Raw genomic sequence first — 16,634 nt, forward strand, 5'->3', positions numbered from 1 at the left:
GTGCAAAACAGTATTTGTGTGCACCCAGAATGCGCTCTGTGGCAATCCAAAAATCCCCATTGTTCTGCTGTTTTTCCAAGTAATTCTATATAATTTAAAAGGATAGAGCACCAGATGCTATCACATGCAGTCAGTGACGGCTTTTCCGCTAGCTTGAAATGAGAAATCAATAACCTCCTTTAAGTTCTTTTCCTCAAGCATGCTGCAGCCACCAAGAGAGAGAGAGATGTGGATAATTCAGGAAGAATTATCTTCTTTCTTCTTCAGCTGCCCCTTGCATATGATGATAACTGTGGAGGAGAGAAATTTAACACTTCCTAGCTGGGTGATGAAAAGCAAGTCCTGTGTTTGGAATGAAACCTTCATGACAGTCTGGGCAGGAGAAACTGGAGGTCTGCTTGATATTATGCCATACGCTGCCTCCCTGTGCTCGTCAACTGCCCAAAATCAGCACAAATTCCCGTGTGCATCTATCCCTGAGACATCTTCACAGTTCTCCATGCTGATATTTATTTTCTTCAGGTCCCTTTTCAAAACATCCTTGCAGCACAGCTTTTTCCCTCCTCTGTCACATTTCCCTTACTTGAGTTCACCAGGCCTGCAACACAATAGGGAATATAAAATTTACCTTCAAAAGACCCAAGCTTTTTTTTTTAACCTCGCCTTTTCCAGGGCCTCTCCCAGTTGTGGCAGACAGTGCTAATCTTAAACGGGCTGCCTAGGCACTTGAAAAGCTTCTTCAGTCTGTTATTGCTCTCACAATTAGGCTCTCTAAATGCAGAGCTCCAGCTGGCTGTCTGCGGCCCCTTAGATCTGCTGCCATCACTGTCGTTCCATTACCACGAGCTTTCTCAGGAGAGCTTTTGCATGGTAGGTGCCTCCCCGTTGCTGATCTCTGATCCAGTGGTGCACCTTGGTCTGACCAACCAGGGAAGGCAGAATCTGCCCCGCAGTAGCTGTAACCGGCCTTGGGGCTACCATCGGTTAAGGCAAGAAGTTCATCCACCTGCCAGCACGACAGTCCCGCCATTGTCTAAGAACATAAGAACATAAGAAATTGCCATGCTGGGTCAGACCAAGGGTCCATCAAGCCCAGCATCCTGTTTCCAACAGAGGCCAAAACCAGGCCACAAGAACCTGGCAATTACCCAAACACTAAGAAGAACCCATGCTACTGATGAAATTAATAGCAGTGGCTATTCCCTAAGTATAATTGATTAATAGCCATTAATGGACTTCTCCTCCAAGAACTTATCCAAACCTTTTTGGGAACCCAGCTACATTTACTGCACTAACCATATCCTCTGGCAACAAATTCCAGAGCTTTATTGTGCATTGAGTGAAAAAGAATTTTCTACGATTAGTCTTAAATGTGCTACTTGCTAACTTCATGGAATGCCCCCTAGTCCTTCTATTATTCGAAAGTGTAAATAACTGAGTCACATCTACTCGTTCAAGACCTCTCATGATCTTAAAGACCTCTATCATATCCCCCCTCAGCCGTCTCTTCTCCAAGCTGAACAGCCCTAACCTCTTCAGCCTTTCCTCATAGGGGAGCTGTTCCATCCCCTTTATCATTTTGGTTGCCCTTCTCTGTACCTTCTCCATCGCAACTATATCTTTTTTGAGATGCGGCGACCAGAATTGTACACAGTATTCAAGGTGCGGTTTCACCATGGAGCGATACAGAGGCATTATGACATTTTCTGTTCTATTAACCATTCCCTTCCTAATAATTCCTAACATTCTATTTGCTTTTTTGACTGCTGCAGCACACTGAGCCGACAATTTTAAAGTATTATCCACTATGATGCCTAGATCTTTTTCCTGGGTGGTAGCTCCTAATATGGAACCTAACATCGTGTAACTACAGCAAGGGTTATTTTTCCCTATATGCAACACCTTGCACTTGTCCCATGCCCTGTTGCCTACATTTTCACTGTAATCCCGACCGGGAGACTAGCAGGCTGTAGGGTTTCCCAAAGACCACCTGCCAGATAGCAAATGGAAAAGATGTTCTACTCTCCCATGCAGAATCACCAATGATGGCCTGTGCCACTGCCTCATGCTGCCATATGTAGTCAACAAAAAGTGCAGAACAGAACTTCTGGAGGAGGACGTGTCTAAGGGACATTGGACAGCTGGGACCTTATGAGAGTGGGGGAGGACTAGGCCTCCTTTCCTCCTCACTTAACTTGTATTGAAGGACTCTCTGGTTTGAGCTCCCCACCCCACTCCCCTTCTAGTTTTGATTTTAGCAGGAGTCCGACTTTCCCTCAGTCACTGGTTCTGTGCCATGTTTGGGGAATGCTTCCTAGCAACCCTTTTGAACTAATGCACATTAGACACCGTTTAAAGCAACACTAGCAGATTGCTCTGCCACACTCATGCTGTTTCTGTTTACCACGTCTCTCTCTCGTGGTGGCATCAGCCTGCTCGAGGAAAAGAACTTGAAGGTGGTTATTGATTCTTCATTTCAAGCTAGCGGAAAAGCCGTCACTGACTGCATGTGATAGCATCTGGTGCTCTATCCTTTTAAATTATATAGAATTACTTGGAAAAACAGCAGAACAATGGGGATTTTTGGATTGCCACAGAGTACATCCTGGGTGCACATAAATACTGTTTTGCACCTGATGTGAATCCTTTGATGTGTCTTCAAGAGAGAATCCGTTTCAGATGCAGTGAGATGCTACTTGTGATAATTTACTGTTTTTTTTAGAAAGACTGGTGAGCTTTTTTTTTTTTTTTTTTAACAAGTATAGATTCCTCCAGTTCCCCAGCATAAACAATAACCTGTGCTGTAATTTTCTGTCTTCAGTGTACGAGTACTCAAAAGACAATTCCTTGCTGAACAGTTCCAGATGACATTCAGCCTAATCCAGCTCACTCTACCTCCCTCTTGCCCCCATTGCCACATCAGTTTTAGAAGACCAAGGGAAGGTAATGTTATAGTTGTGTGTGGTGGGCTACAATCTGTGTGCACATTTTACAGGCAGACTTTACTAGGAATTTTCAAAGCAAAGTTAAGCAAGTAAGTTCGCTTTGAAAGTTTACATATAAATGGCTGAGTTCTTGGCACAAGCCCACCCATGCAAAGTTACATCTCCTCTTCAGAGGGCATTAACTCATAAGGAGTTAACTTACAAACTTTTTTTTTCTTTTCCAAAATCATTTTTATTACTAAACAAGACGGGAAGTACATAAAGCAGTTACATCTGCAAACCATCCAAGAATTGCAAAGAACAAGAACAAAAAGATAACATCACCAATCAAATATGTATTTATTTATTTGTTTATTTATTTAACTTCTTTTAACATACCGATGCTCAAGACAAGGTCTTATCGTACCGGTTTACAATAAACAAGTGGGGGAAACCAGTTAACACAGAAAGCGAAAGTTACATTAAAACAGGGAAGTAGAACACGGCTGTTTGAAGAAAAAGGATAGATTAACAATTTCTATTCTAAATGTATAGAAGAGCAGGTATGCAACGAGCGGTTGCTTATCTGGTAAACTTAAATACAAATTTACATAGTGGAGTTCAATTGAAATGTTAATATACGCGAGCGGTTCTAGAATAGCAGATCCTTAGAGAGGCTGAAAGAGGACGCAACCGAGGGGTGGAGGTCCTTGCGGATACCATGGGTTTCTTCAGCGATAAGCTTGGGCGAAGAGCCATGTTTTCAATTTTTTTCTGAATGTGAGATGACAATGTTCCTGGCGTAGGTCTGGTGGGAGAGAGTTCCAGTGATGTGGTCCAGCGGTTGATAGCGCTCGTTTTTCGATGGAGTTGTGTATAGTGGAGTTGCTAGGGGGAACCTGGAGGGAGCCTCTGTATGCAGATCTGGTTGGCCTTGATGAGGAGTGTAATTTGAGGGGTATGGAGAGTTGCAGAGAGGATTGCTGATATATGGATTTGTGAATGATGGTCAGAGTCTTGTAGAGTATTCTGAAGTGTATGGGTAGCCAATGTAGTATTTTTAGTATCGGTGTGATGTGGTCCATCCGGCAAGTGTTTGTAAGGATCCTGGCTGCTGCGTTTTGCAGCATCTGAAGAGGTTTGGTGGAGGAGGCCGGGAGACCAAGCAGGAGAGCATTGCAATAATCAATTTTTGAGAATAGTATGGCTTGAAGGACAGATCTGTAGTCATGGAAGTGAAGGAGATGTCTTAATTGTTTTAGGACCTGAAGTTTATAAAAGCCCTCTTTTGTGGTGTTATTAATGAAATTTTTTTTTGCATATTCCAGTCTCATAATTTGATATACACCCTTCACCCCTCTTACTTAGTATAATCAGACATGACTTAACCCACTACTTCTTCCCTAACCATGCATACACCCACTCATACTCATTCATACCCATACATACCAACAACCCACCCAATCTCCCTTCCCCAGTATCAACTCATCGCACCTTCTTCACCATTTTCCAGTTTGGAGAATAACCCAAATCACTGAGCTTATTTCTTAGATTAGGTGCTATGTGTTCACATAATCCTCAGATACTGTACGTGTCAAACAACATAGTCCTTTCTATTTGCATAATAAAAGACATTTGTTCTCGCCATGCAGCAAAGGAGGGTGAGGCACCTGAGATCCATTCTTGCAAGATATACTGGCGAGCTACCAATAGAGTTGTGCTTATAAAACGACATTGACCTTTTACTTAGTTGGGGAAACAAGAATCTCGCACTCTCCATATCACCTAGCACTAAAATCTGCCCCTGCAGCAGTATATCCACTTGTATACATGCCTTTAAGCATTTAACAATGTCTTGCCCGAAAGTGGAGATTACAGGACAAGTAAGAAGAAGATGCAAGAAGGCACCCACCCTTGCCCTACATTTGTGACATAGTTCACTATCAACCAAACCATTTCATGCAGATGTATTCTATCTACTTGATGATGGTGGAAAATCTTTTATTGCCTTCTTTTATACTTCACTGCAATTGGAAGTTTATGAATGTTCTCTAACATCACATTCACTTTTTTAGGGGTAAACGACACCCCTATCTCACCTTTCCAGTATTCCAGTAATCCTTCCACCTGGTCAGAGTCAAAATTAGTTTTACAAAATCTCTACCATTGTGATACTGAATTTTTCCCCACAGCAATCGGTTCCATTGCGTTCACCTTTATGAATGTCAGATTTGAAAGACTCATCAGAGATATCCAGATCTCTTTTCTCACAGAACTGACGTTGCCAATAAAAAGAATCGAAAGAAACATAATGTTCACAGAAAGGTCAGGGGGACTTGAGCTGCGTCCTCTTGGTGTGCTCCCATAACCGGAACCACAAGTTAAATCTAAATGTACATGTGTAAGTTTGAACCCTGCCCCAACTCCAGCCCGGAGCGCCTCTCCCGAGTTCATCTAGAACTACGCGTAGAGTCACGTCATGGGCGCACCTTTATGCAAACTGAGCTTAGAGCTATTTTAGAAACGCCATTTGCACACATAAAACCAGGAATTATGCGTGTTGCCGGCTCTGAAAATTCAGCCCACTGGGGATTTTACAACTGGCCGCACTGGTGCAAAGTCTGCAACGCTTTCGAAAGGGAAAGCGCACGCGTCCTTTCCCAGGAAAACCACCCACACGATCTAGGCGTAGAGGTCTCCGGTTAGGTGCCTGCACCCTTTGCCCTCCCCATGACCTAACATTTCCACTTTAGCAGCAGAACATTTTTCCGCATTCCGTTGTCTCAGCCCGTTTCATTCCTTTTGTTCTTCTCTTATTCTTTCTTTTTTCTCTCTTTCAGTTCCTGATTGCATGCTTTCATTTACATTTTGTTCCTTTTCCTTCCTTTCTCACTCTTCTTTCTTGTCTCTCTCCATCCACCTGTCTTCCGGCAGTTCTTCATGGCGGAGGAAGATTTTGTCTTGTGGCTTTTCTAAAGGTCAATGCTGTTGTGCTGGAGATCCGAAATGCAATGCTTTCTGTTTTGTTTGAACCTTAACCCCCTGAAAAAAAAACCCAGCTAGAATATTCCAACCACTTGCTGTTATCCAAATTGAGAGTACAGAGGAGAGACACTATGGTTTTCTTTAAAAACATAATTTAGTTAAAATGCATTTAAACATGTATATGATGAGGCCCCACAACACTATATTATAGTATCCTGTCTATTTACTTCCTGTAAGGCAGAATTTTATTTGATGGACCTAAGAGTCAGCTACGTTTGCATTAATGTGTGCACTCCTAGCCCTATCATGTTATTTAAGAACACACTGTATTTACTTTAGATATTACAGAAAGAACAAAAACAATAAATTCCTAGAAAGTGGTCACATGGTTGTTTTTTGAATTGCTGTAATAAAAGTTTCTGATGTATTTCCTCCTGCAGCCCTGGGCCTCTATTATTCTGCATTTCTGTTAAACATTGTAAAAGTTAGACGGATCAGATAAGGATTCATCACAAACACTTACATTGCTGCTGCTTGTAAATCTTTTTCTTACAAAATGATGTTCCTCTTATTTTTCTGGCCTGGCTCGCCTTCCTCCAGACCCGAGCTTCCAGCCCAGTCAGAACTTGGCCCAGCCCTCTTCACTGCCAATAATGACCGGGAGGTTGGCGGCGGCTGACGTTGAGGTGCCAAGTGGCTGTTGGGGGATTTTCCCCAGTTATACCCGGCCTTCTTCCTCTAACAGGCCTCAGAGGTCCATGGACCCTCAACACCCTTCCCAGCCCAGTATACCTGCACCTTGAAGCCCAGCTGTACGCTTTGCCATTATTACCAATCAGTCCAAACACAGATGAAAAGAGAAAATGATGCAAATCAAACATTCATCTTATTTTGTTTTGGGAAAATCTGCTTTGCAATCTTATTGGTATCAAATGAGAAATATCATTATGTTCAAAAACAACTTTTTTGGACCTTCATATATGGCACAATCTGGCACTTTTCACTGAAATTACCTTAAAATGTTCTCTGTTATTTATTTATTTTTTTATTTAATCAATTTTATATACCGATGTATGGTAGTTAGCCTTCACAACGGTTTACATGTTCAATAAAATCATTAACATTTACATAAACACAAGTATAAATGAAAATTACCATATACATAAAGTTAAAAACTATCGTTATCCATATTGAATATAAATAAAGTCAAAATAACAAAATTCTAAAAAAATTAAAATCTTAAAACTAAACTCAAACAATATAAAATAATAAAAATCAAAATTCGAACAAGTGACAAACATAAGAAGGAAAAAAAAATGAATCGGTGTTATTAACAAATGTACATCCCTTGAATTATTTATCCATAATAGTCCCGAAGCTTTTCACATGGTGTCTCTGTACTGTTGAGTATTAATTTTAATTTTTGTCTTGTTTTATGTTATTGCTATTTTAATTATGTATGTTTTGATATGTAAACCACCTTGGGCATTCTTTGATAGAGGCAGTATGTAAGTGTTTAAAAATAAATAAATATGTAGAGAGACAGCAGTATGTTAAAAGTTCCAGGTGCAGTCGAGATCAGATTGGAATATATACGACAGGGAACCTTTACTTATCAGGACCCCTTCTTTGGAATTCTGTTTCTCAACAGCTCCATAAAGAATCTAATTTCTTAATGTTTAGGAAGTCTATTAAGCCTTCAGTTCCTATGAGCTAACAGCTGCCATGTAGTTGATGATAAATGCCGTGTGACTATGGGTATTATTTACTGTTATTTTTTTTTTTTTTTAAAGTATATGATTTCTTTATGTGTGTTTTTCAGTTTTGTTTTTTATTTTTCTCTCTCCTGTTTTTGTAATTGATGCATTTTTATGCTGTGTATTTTACTGTAAATCACTGCGATATATTATATGAAAGGCAATATAATCAAGACTGTTAAACTAAACCGACACAATGTACAAATGGTTGAAACTGTTAGGAATCTAGTGCACGTAGGTAGACACGAGAAGTTGAAATCTTCCCTGAGACTTGCCAGCTACCTATTGGACTACTGCTTAAGGAAGCAGTTCTTTGCTAGCCTGGTTTTCAGGCAGTCCTTAATTAGTATGCATGAAAGCTGGGTTCCATACTTTTAATTATTGAACTTTGTTTCATATATACATTATCTATCTATCTAGACATATAGATATATAATATAAATATGTTTCACAAGTCATGTCATTGTGTCTGATGAATGCATCATCTGTGATTTTTGAGGGCAAACTGCAAAAAAAGGCATCACAAAACATTTTATTGTATACATTAAAAAAAATCCATCAGCTGAAGGTAATCCCTGAAATGGCTAGGTGGGCTGAACTAGGATGTTTCTCCTTACTCATCACCTTATAAGGCCTTCATATTAGTGAACTATTTATATCACTATAGGAGGGCCAGCTAGTAACTCAAGATGAGGTTTTGGTGGTGGTGTAGGGTTTTGGGGCCAGTTTTACATGTAGAGTGAGACGTAAAAACAGCACAGTAGACCTCAGTGAAGATTTGACATCATTTGAAATGAGAAAAGTCACACAAAGACGAGATTTTTACAGTGTTCTCTCGCCCTAGCTTGATGGATTCTCTACCAGGGTTCTATCAAGCTAGGGCGAGCTGCCACGCCCCTGATGCTACACCTTGGAAATGTTGATGCCTCTGTGTTGTTTTCCATTTGGATTCCAGCCTAGTTCTTCTCTCACTTTGCTTCTTTTTTGGTTACACTGGGGTGTTTTGTCCCAAAATAAAATATAAAAAGAAGAAAAAAGACAAATTTCTTTTCCCATCCCATGTCTTTCCTGTCTCTAGACCTTGCTGCCTAAGTCTGCCACTGTTACTGCCTGGTCTGCTTCTGTCTCTTTCATGGTTCCTTGGAGAACACCTGCTACCTCAGGTACCATTTTACCACTTTGCAGTGCCCTGGGGAATTCATGCCTCTGTTGGTGCTGCCTTTGCTACTCTTTTAGTGCCTTTACAGCTTTGGGCTGTTCATAAAACTATTCTTGGTTCCCTTTGACCCCCTCATGATGCCTTGGGAGTTTTTGATGCCACTTTGTCTTTCTCTCTCACTCTGTATGCTGCAGTTTTTGTCCTCTAATTTACATTTACTATTAACTTAAGAGGGAGATTTCAGTAAACATCACCCTGAGCCTTGTTTGTATCTTCTCTGTCTCTGAGTTTGTGTGTGTGCGCACAAGGAGTCAGCATACATACATAGTAGAGATGTGAATTATTTTTCGTGTGGCCCGATCGGGTTTTTTTTTATCGGCTGCGCCCGAGCCGATAAACAAAAAACCCACCCCAACACTGGATGGCCCGCGCCATTTTTAAAGATGGCGCTGGCCGTCCATTACTCCTACCATGTGACAGGGGCCGGCCAATGGCACAGATACCCTGTCACATGGTAAGGGCAAAGGGCCATCTGCACCATTTTTATTAGTGGCAGCTGACGGCCCGAGAGCAGGAGATCGCTCCCGGGAAGTGGTCCCGGGAGCGATCTCCCGGGACCACCTGGACCGCCAGGACCGCCAGGTAATTTAAAATGTTTTGGGGGGGAGGGGTCGGGAGGGTGGGGGAAGCTAAGGGAGATGTTTTAAAGGGTCGGGGTGGGTTTAGGGATTGTTTTTGTGTGCCATTTTTCCCGTCCTCCCCCAAAACAATAAGAGAACTCCACGAACAATTTCGTGGGGTTTTCCTATCAGTTTCGGGGAGCCCCTGATTTATGATGACTTTGAAAATATCGTACAATATTTTCAATCGTCAAAAAACCCCACTGAGGAAGCTACAATAGAGAAGGGGTGTCAAACAGCAGAACTGCTTAGATTGAGAGGAACTATATATATTTTTTATCTGGGTGAAAATAGTCCATCACTGAGAGTTATCACTCTGCTCCAGGTTGAGAGTATACAGAAGTACAGAAAATAGTGCTTTAATACCCTATATCCCCAGTGACAAAATACTTGACGGCACATTCTTAGATTGCCTAAACATATATATGGGCATTGTTCTAGAGTTCATATCTATGAGAACCTGGCTCTGTGCATAGTGCACAGTAATAACAGTGTGAGTGAGAGGTGGAAGAAAGAAAGTGTGAACATAATTCTCACTATACACAAGCGAGAATCTGAAGCTAATTCCTCTAGCTAGCTAGAATAAGGGAATTCAATTATCTTTCACAAATAGCCCAGTAGCAGCAAATCTTCAAGGACATACATATAGGGAACACTAACAACTAACACACTGTCCGCAGATAACCGGGATTAGGATAGATCAGGAACACTCTATTATTTCATTTAGAGTATAGATAGGTTTCTGTTTGCTTTGGTGACAAGGCACTCAATACTTCTCAAGAATAACTGCTGAGGAGCGACATCAGAGACCCTCTGGCTGCCAAGCCATGCCCACGAACAGTGCTGCAGCAAGCTCCACTCCCTAACATCAACAGAGGGTGTGAAGTTACATCCTAAATAAATTCAGCTAAGTGTGCCCTTGTAAAAGGTCTAGCTGGACTGAAACTTTTCAACACCACAGAGAAAGAGAGAACAGAAACAGTGCAGAAGTGGTCATAAATAACTGAGTCAGAGACAAGGAAAGAACACACAGTACAAAAACCTCAGAATTCACAGGGACTGGAAAGTTCACTGGAAACGTACAGAGGGAAGAGAAAAGCTTAAACAGATATACAGAGACAAAGAACACAGAAAGGAAACAGCACACAATACCTTTACTTTCCTGCATCCTGAGAGTGGCAATTTTGTCCTGCTGCACCTGTAAGATAGAATTGGGACACAAAGGCTCACTTTCTTTATAGTAGCGTTAGCTGCAAAATTCTTGATATAGAAAGTGTGGCAGATAATTCTCAAACCATACTTTCCAGATTGTTTTATGGTAGAATTTAGGAGAACTGGTTCTCTTTTAAAGTAATTGGTAGTTGTAACAAAAGAACGAAAGAGAGATTTTGTCACAAATAAATAATCCACAGTGCGTTTAAAAAGTTCTCATTATTTGCTATTCAAAAATGTGTTTTAATAAACTTGAGACCAGGCTCAGAATCTGTAAACATTTCATCTGCTTGCATTTGAAGCTTGTTTTCATTTGGGCTCTGCCTTCCCCTCTCTTCCCCTAGGAGACTTGCTGGGTGGGTTCTGGACCCCCTATTCTTATAGTTGGGAGACCTGGCAGGAAGGAGAATTCCTTTTTAAGAACATAAGAACATAAGAAAATGCCATACTGGGTCAGACCAAGGGTCCATCAAACCCAGCATCCTGTTTCCAACAGTGGCCAATCCAGGCCATAAGAACCTGGCAAGTACCCAAAAACTAAGTCTATTCCATGTATCCATTGCTAATGGCAGTGGCTATTCTCTAAGTGAACTTAATAGCAGGTAATGGACTTCTCCTCCAAGAACTTATCCAATCCTTTTTTAAACACAGCTATACTATCTGCACTAACCACATCCTCTGGCAACAAATTCCAGAGTTTAATTGTGCGTTGAGTAAAAAAGAACTTTCTCCGATTAGTCTTAAATGTGCTACTTGCTAACTTCATGGAGTGCCCCCTAGTCTTTCTATTATCCGAAAGAGTAAATAACCGAGTCACATCTACCCGTTCTAGACCTCTCATGATTTTAAACACCTCTATCATATCCCCCCTCAGCCGTCTCTTCTCCAAGCTGAAAAGTCCTAACCTCTTTAGTCTTTCCTCATAGGGGAGCTGTTCCATCCCCTTTATCATTTTGGTTGCCCTTCTCTGTACCTTCTCCATCGCAATTATATCTTTTTTGAGATGCAGCGACCAGAATTGTACACAGTATTCAAGGTGCGGTCTCACCATGGAGTGATACAGAGGCATTATGACATTTTCCGTTTTATTCACCATTCCCTTTCTAATAATTCTATCCTCCCTCCTCCTGCTGTTTTTGCATCTAGGGAGCTCCTCTTAGACCACCAGAAACCCCTTAGCTGTCTAACAACACTTCAGCCACTGCAGCGGGAGGGTCTCTACGATTAACCCTGGAGGGGGCGGGGGCTTAGATCTAGTCAGTAGCATCTTAGTCTCCAGTGGGGAGGTGGAGGGGGTCAGATGATGATACTGACAAGGTTGAGATACACAGCAAAGGGGAAAACCAACTCCAATCCTGAAGAGCCAGCCCCCTTCCCCTAATGATGCTGTATGGAAACCACATCAGGCTTCGTCTAAGGATGTCCTCTGGCTTTTCCATGTCTAGGGCTTTGTACCAATTTGGTTTCTTTATTTATTAAAAATAATTTGTATTTTGCCTTTCTCAAACAGATTTTCTGGTGCCCTTTGCCCCTAATTGGGAGCCTTAGGGTGTTATTACCACGGTGGGTGGCTGCTTTGGGGGTCTTCATGACACTCTTTCTGCTGCTTTGACCCTCGATCACTGCCTTGGGATTCTTCTGCCTCTTTTGGTGCTTTGAACCCCCTTCTTAGTGCCTTGGGCTGTCCTTGCTACACTTGGTGCTGTTTTGCCTCTCTTATGCAGCCTTCATGCCACTGTTGTTGGTGCCCTTTGCATCACTTTCGGAGCCTTGGGGTGTTCTGACCACTCTTGCTGCTGCTTCTTTGCTCCTCTGAGAACTCCTGCCACTGCTGACACCATTGTGCCCCATTGCTGTACCTTAGGCTATTTATGCCACTTTTGGTGCCATGTTGACCTAGTCTTGATGTGTTGTAGTTCCATTCACCCTTTTGATGATGTCTACTCACAACTTTCATTATAAGAACATAAGAACATAAGAAATTGCCATGCTGGGTCAGACCAAGGGTCCATTAAGCCCAGCATCCTGTTTCCAACAGAGGCCAAACCAGGCCACAAGAACCTGGCAATTACCCAAACACCAAGAAGATCCCATGCTACTGATGCAATTAATAGCAGTGGCTATTCCCTAAGTAAACTTGATTAATAGCCATTAATGGACTTCTCCTCCAAGAACTTATCCAAACCTTTTTTGAACCCAGCTACACTAACTGCACTAACCACTATAAATTATTGAAAAACCCAATTTAGGAGCCCAAAATGGATTGCATTGCCCTCCCCCATTGACTTTAATGGGAAACAAATGAACAAATAAAACAAATAATCTTTTTTTATTTTTTTTATTTGAAATGAGCCAAATGAATGATGGTGACCTATTAAATGAATAAACAAATTTTTTGCCTCTGCACAACCTTACGTTTTTCCGTTAGGATGGGGATGTCCGAGGTGATAAGAACTTCTTTATTCTCTACACTTCTCAGGGTTGTGTTCCCAGTGCTTTACTGGTACTGTAATGTTATAATGTTTAAAAAATGTCCAGTTGTTCGAGACGTACCTGTTTATTATGCCTTTCTGTATACAGGTATAATGGACCCTTCAGTCTCATTACCACTACTGGCCCTAGTTTAATTATCTTAGCTAGTGCAGTGCAGGCAGGGCCGGATTTACACATTTCTACACCCTAGGACAAAGCACAATTCTGCGCCCCCTCCCCCTCAAAAGTTTATTTATAATTTTCAATTTAAAATGTAATAGTTTATTTTTGAAACATGTAAGCACTTAATACAATCTTTATAATGTTTGAACCATATATTTTTAATTCAAAACTACACTACTGCACTACTTATGAAATTGCATAACATTAACACATACAAAAAACTTTCCATCGAATTTCATCAAGTCATCTTAAATACCTACTAGAGTTTCTTCCTTCGTGCTTTTGTCCATGAAAAGGCTTCAATTTTTCATTGAAGTGGACAGATCTTGTTAAATCTGCTTCAATGCAACAACATGCAAGGGCATTCAGCTTATTTTGTTGCATCGTAGATCTTAAATGATCCTTGATTCTTTTCAGAGAAGAAAAAGACCTTTCAGCTGAGGAATTCGTCACTGGCGTGCAGACAAACATTCTTAATAAAATGTCAACGTTTGGCTAAACTGTTTGTAGTCCTTTTTCTGGTAGCCACTTGCAAAGTGCTAAGGGGTTTTTTGTCCCAATGTTGCAATCAGTTTCCTGTAACTATTCCCTGCCAGTTATTCGAAACGTATTTAAACTTGCGACGAGTGAACCCAGAAGCAAAATAAAACAGACCAAAACCAGTAAAAAAAATTTTCAGCCCACAGGACCTGCATCGCCTTGCAGAAATTCTTCTGTCTGACCCGACCCGCGCTGAAATATTTTGAACCTGACCCTGCAGGTTCAGGTCGGGCCAGTCCGCAAATGCAGACGTCTGCCTATATAACCCATACAAGGTACGACGATTACTTCTTTGGTTAGTTCAAATTATTCACCCAGATGGCGTATTTGATACAAAAAACAGCTAATAAAATTGACATAAAATGCAGAAAATTTATATTGATTTTCATCTGACATTATAGAATTTTATTGAAATGTTTTGCATTTTGTGTCAAACTTACATTACACCACATTAAATGATGCTGCATAAACAAGCTATAAGTTGTGAATGTTTCATGTTTTGTAATAAAAATCGCAGCCCCCTTATAATTTGGCAAACACCCCCGTCAACTTTTTCTGCTTACGGCTTTCAGCCCTGAGTTAACAAAACAGTATATAAAAGTAGTAACGATATATTTTACGTACCTATTATCAGTAGATATGTAGAAGACAAGCGATATGAGCGTAATGAATCACTTGGAATCACTATTGTAACGCCAAATCTAGAATTTTCCTTTAACACGTGGTTTACGCTGAGTGTGTGAGAGAGAAATAGCAAATGCTTTTTGCCTGTGACTGAGCAAGACAGCGCAAACTGTAGATATGGGCAACGTAAATGTACCGCTCAATTTATTTAAAGTACAAGCCGTTAAGCCCGTTAAAACGGGCTACATCCCTCTGTCTCTCACCTCCCCCTCATTCTCTCTCCCCTCACTCTTCACCACCCCCTACCTCCCTCCCTCTCACCCACTCCTCCCTCTCCTCTCACTCACTCCCTCCCCCCTCTCTCCCTCCCTCTCACTCACACTCAGTCCCACTCACTCTCCCTCAGTCTCACTCCCTCCCTCCTCTCTCCCTCCCTCTCACTCACACTCAGTCCCACTCCCTCCCTCAGTCCCACTCCCTCCCTCTCTCAGTCCCCACTCCCTCCCCTCCGTCCCACTCCTTCTCTCTGTCCCCCCCTCTCTTCTGTCCCACTCCCTCTCTCTGTCCCACTCCCTCCCCCCCTCTCTCTCTGTCCCACTCCCTCCCCCCCTCTCTCTCTGTCCCACTCCCTCCCTCTCTCTCTCCCCCCCTCACTCAGTCCCCCTCTCACTCAGTCCCACTCCCTCCCTCTCACTCAGTCCCACTCCCTCTCTCTCCTCCCCTCTCACTCAGTCCCTCCCTCTCTCTGTCAGTCCCTCCCTCTCTCTCTCCTCCCTCGCTGCCGCTGCCACCCGACGCCGCCGCCGCTGCCACCCGCCGCCGCTGCCACCGCCGCTGCCACCCGACGCCGCCGCCGCTGCTGCCACTCAACGCCGCCGCTGCCACCCGCCGCCGCCGCTACCACCGGACGCCGCCGCTGCTGCCACTCAACGCCGCCGCTGCCTCCCGACGCTGCCACTGGACGCCGCCATTTTTTTCGGCTCAGACCGACGTGCTCGCCCGCACATGCGCGGTAGAGCTGGTCTCTACTGCGCATTTGCGGCACGTCGGTCATCCTTCGTTTATTAGGTAGGATATGGATGTAAATTTAAAAAACAGCATTTTATATGGTCTTTTCAAAATAATACTGAAAAATTTGTAAATGTTTGATTGTTATTTCTGCTGTATATAAGCCCTCCTGACTGCTGCTCCCTAGGCCATGGCCTAGGTTGGCCTTATTGGAAATCCGACCCTGAGTGCAGGTTAAATAAGTGGGGAGGTACCATTCATATGCAGCCCCTTGCATGGAGAATGCTGGAGTGGCCATCTCCTTGGTGAGGATTTATAAGCTGCTGTCTCCTGAGTGCTCTGGGGGCAGTGTAGTTGTTTTTGGAGTGTTGTGGGCGTGGACCCTTGGACCGAGGTGGAGTTGCTGCAACCTGCAGGGTGGAGCCCTGCAGGTTGCAGCAACCATTCCTCCAAGTGGTCATTCCTTTCACTACTATCACTCTGTGGGAGCCAACCACTACTGACCACTCACACCGCTCAAGGAAGTATTATATAGATAGCTACTCCTCTTTCTTTGAGACTTGCCAGCAGCTTACATATAACAGATTGCTACTCCGTAGCGGAGGCATGATGGATTGCTATCTCAATAGTGAAGGACAATATACCTATTGTTAGCTCCTCTCCTCAGAAGAGTATCATTGTACAGATTGCCAACTCCTCTTCCTTGGAGAGTTGATCCATAACAGATTGCTACCTCCTTTCCTTACAGGAGCATCTACAGCAGTTCGCTAACAGATCTACAGATAGCTAGCTCCTTCCCTCTGGAGGAGCAGGTCATGTCATATTGCTACTCCTCCCCCTTTCAGGAGAACAGCAGAACAGATTGCTAACTCCGCCCTCCTGGCGGGGTAAGCAATAACAGATTGCTAACTCCTCCCCTCTGGAGGAGGAGAGTGTAACACCAAGGTCCAAGTCAGGCAGAGTTCAGGCATAGTTGAGAATTAAGCAGAGGTCAGTGGCAGCGAAGATCAGGCATAGACGAGAATCAGGCAGTGATCAGTGGCAGGCAGAGTTCAAGCAGAGTCCTAGAAGCAGGCCAAAGTCAGAACCA

General features: G+C 42.7%; 1 long non-coding RNA gene across 1 annotated transcript in view; it reads right to left on the bottom strand.

The window, feature by feature from the left end:
* LOC115091351 overlaps window positions 1-16,634 on the bottom strand; it is a 153,899-nt gene that overhangs the window by 6,416 nt on the left and 130,849 nt on the right. Inside the window, exon 3 of the long non-coding RNA XR_003856678.1 lies at window positions 10,658-10,703. This is a non-coding gene — a long non-coding RNA (uncharacterized LOC115091351). The remainder of the gene's footprint in view (window positions 1-10,657; window positions 10,704-16,634) is intronic.

The sequence above is a fragment of the Rhinatrema bivittatum genome, chromosome 4, assembly GCF_901001135.1.
Source record: "Rhinatrema bivittatum chromosome 4, aRhiBiv1.1, whole genome shotgun sequence".
Classification (NCBI taxonomy): domain Eukaryota; kingdom Metazoa; phylum Chordata; class Amphibia; order Gymnophiona; family Rhinatrematidae; genus Rhinatrema; species Rhinatrema bivittatum.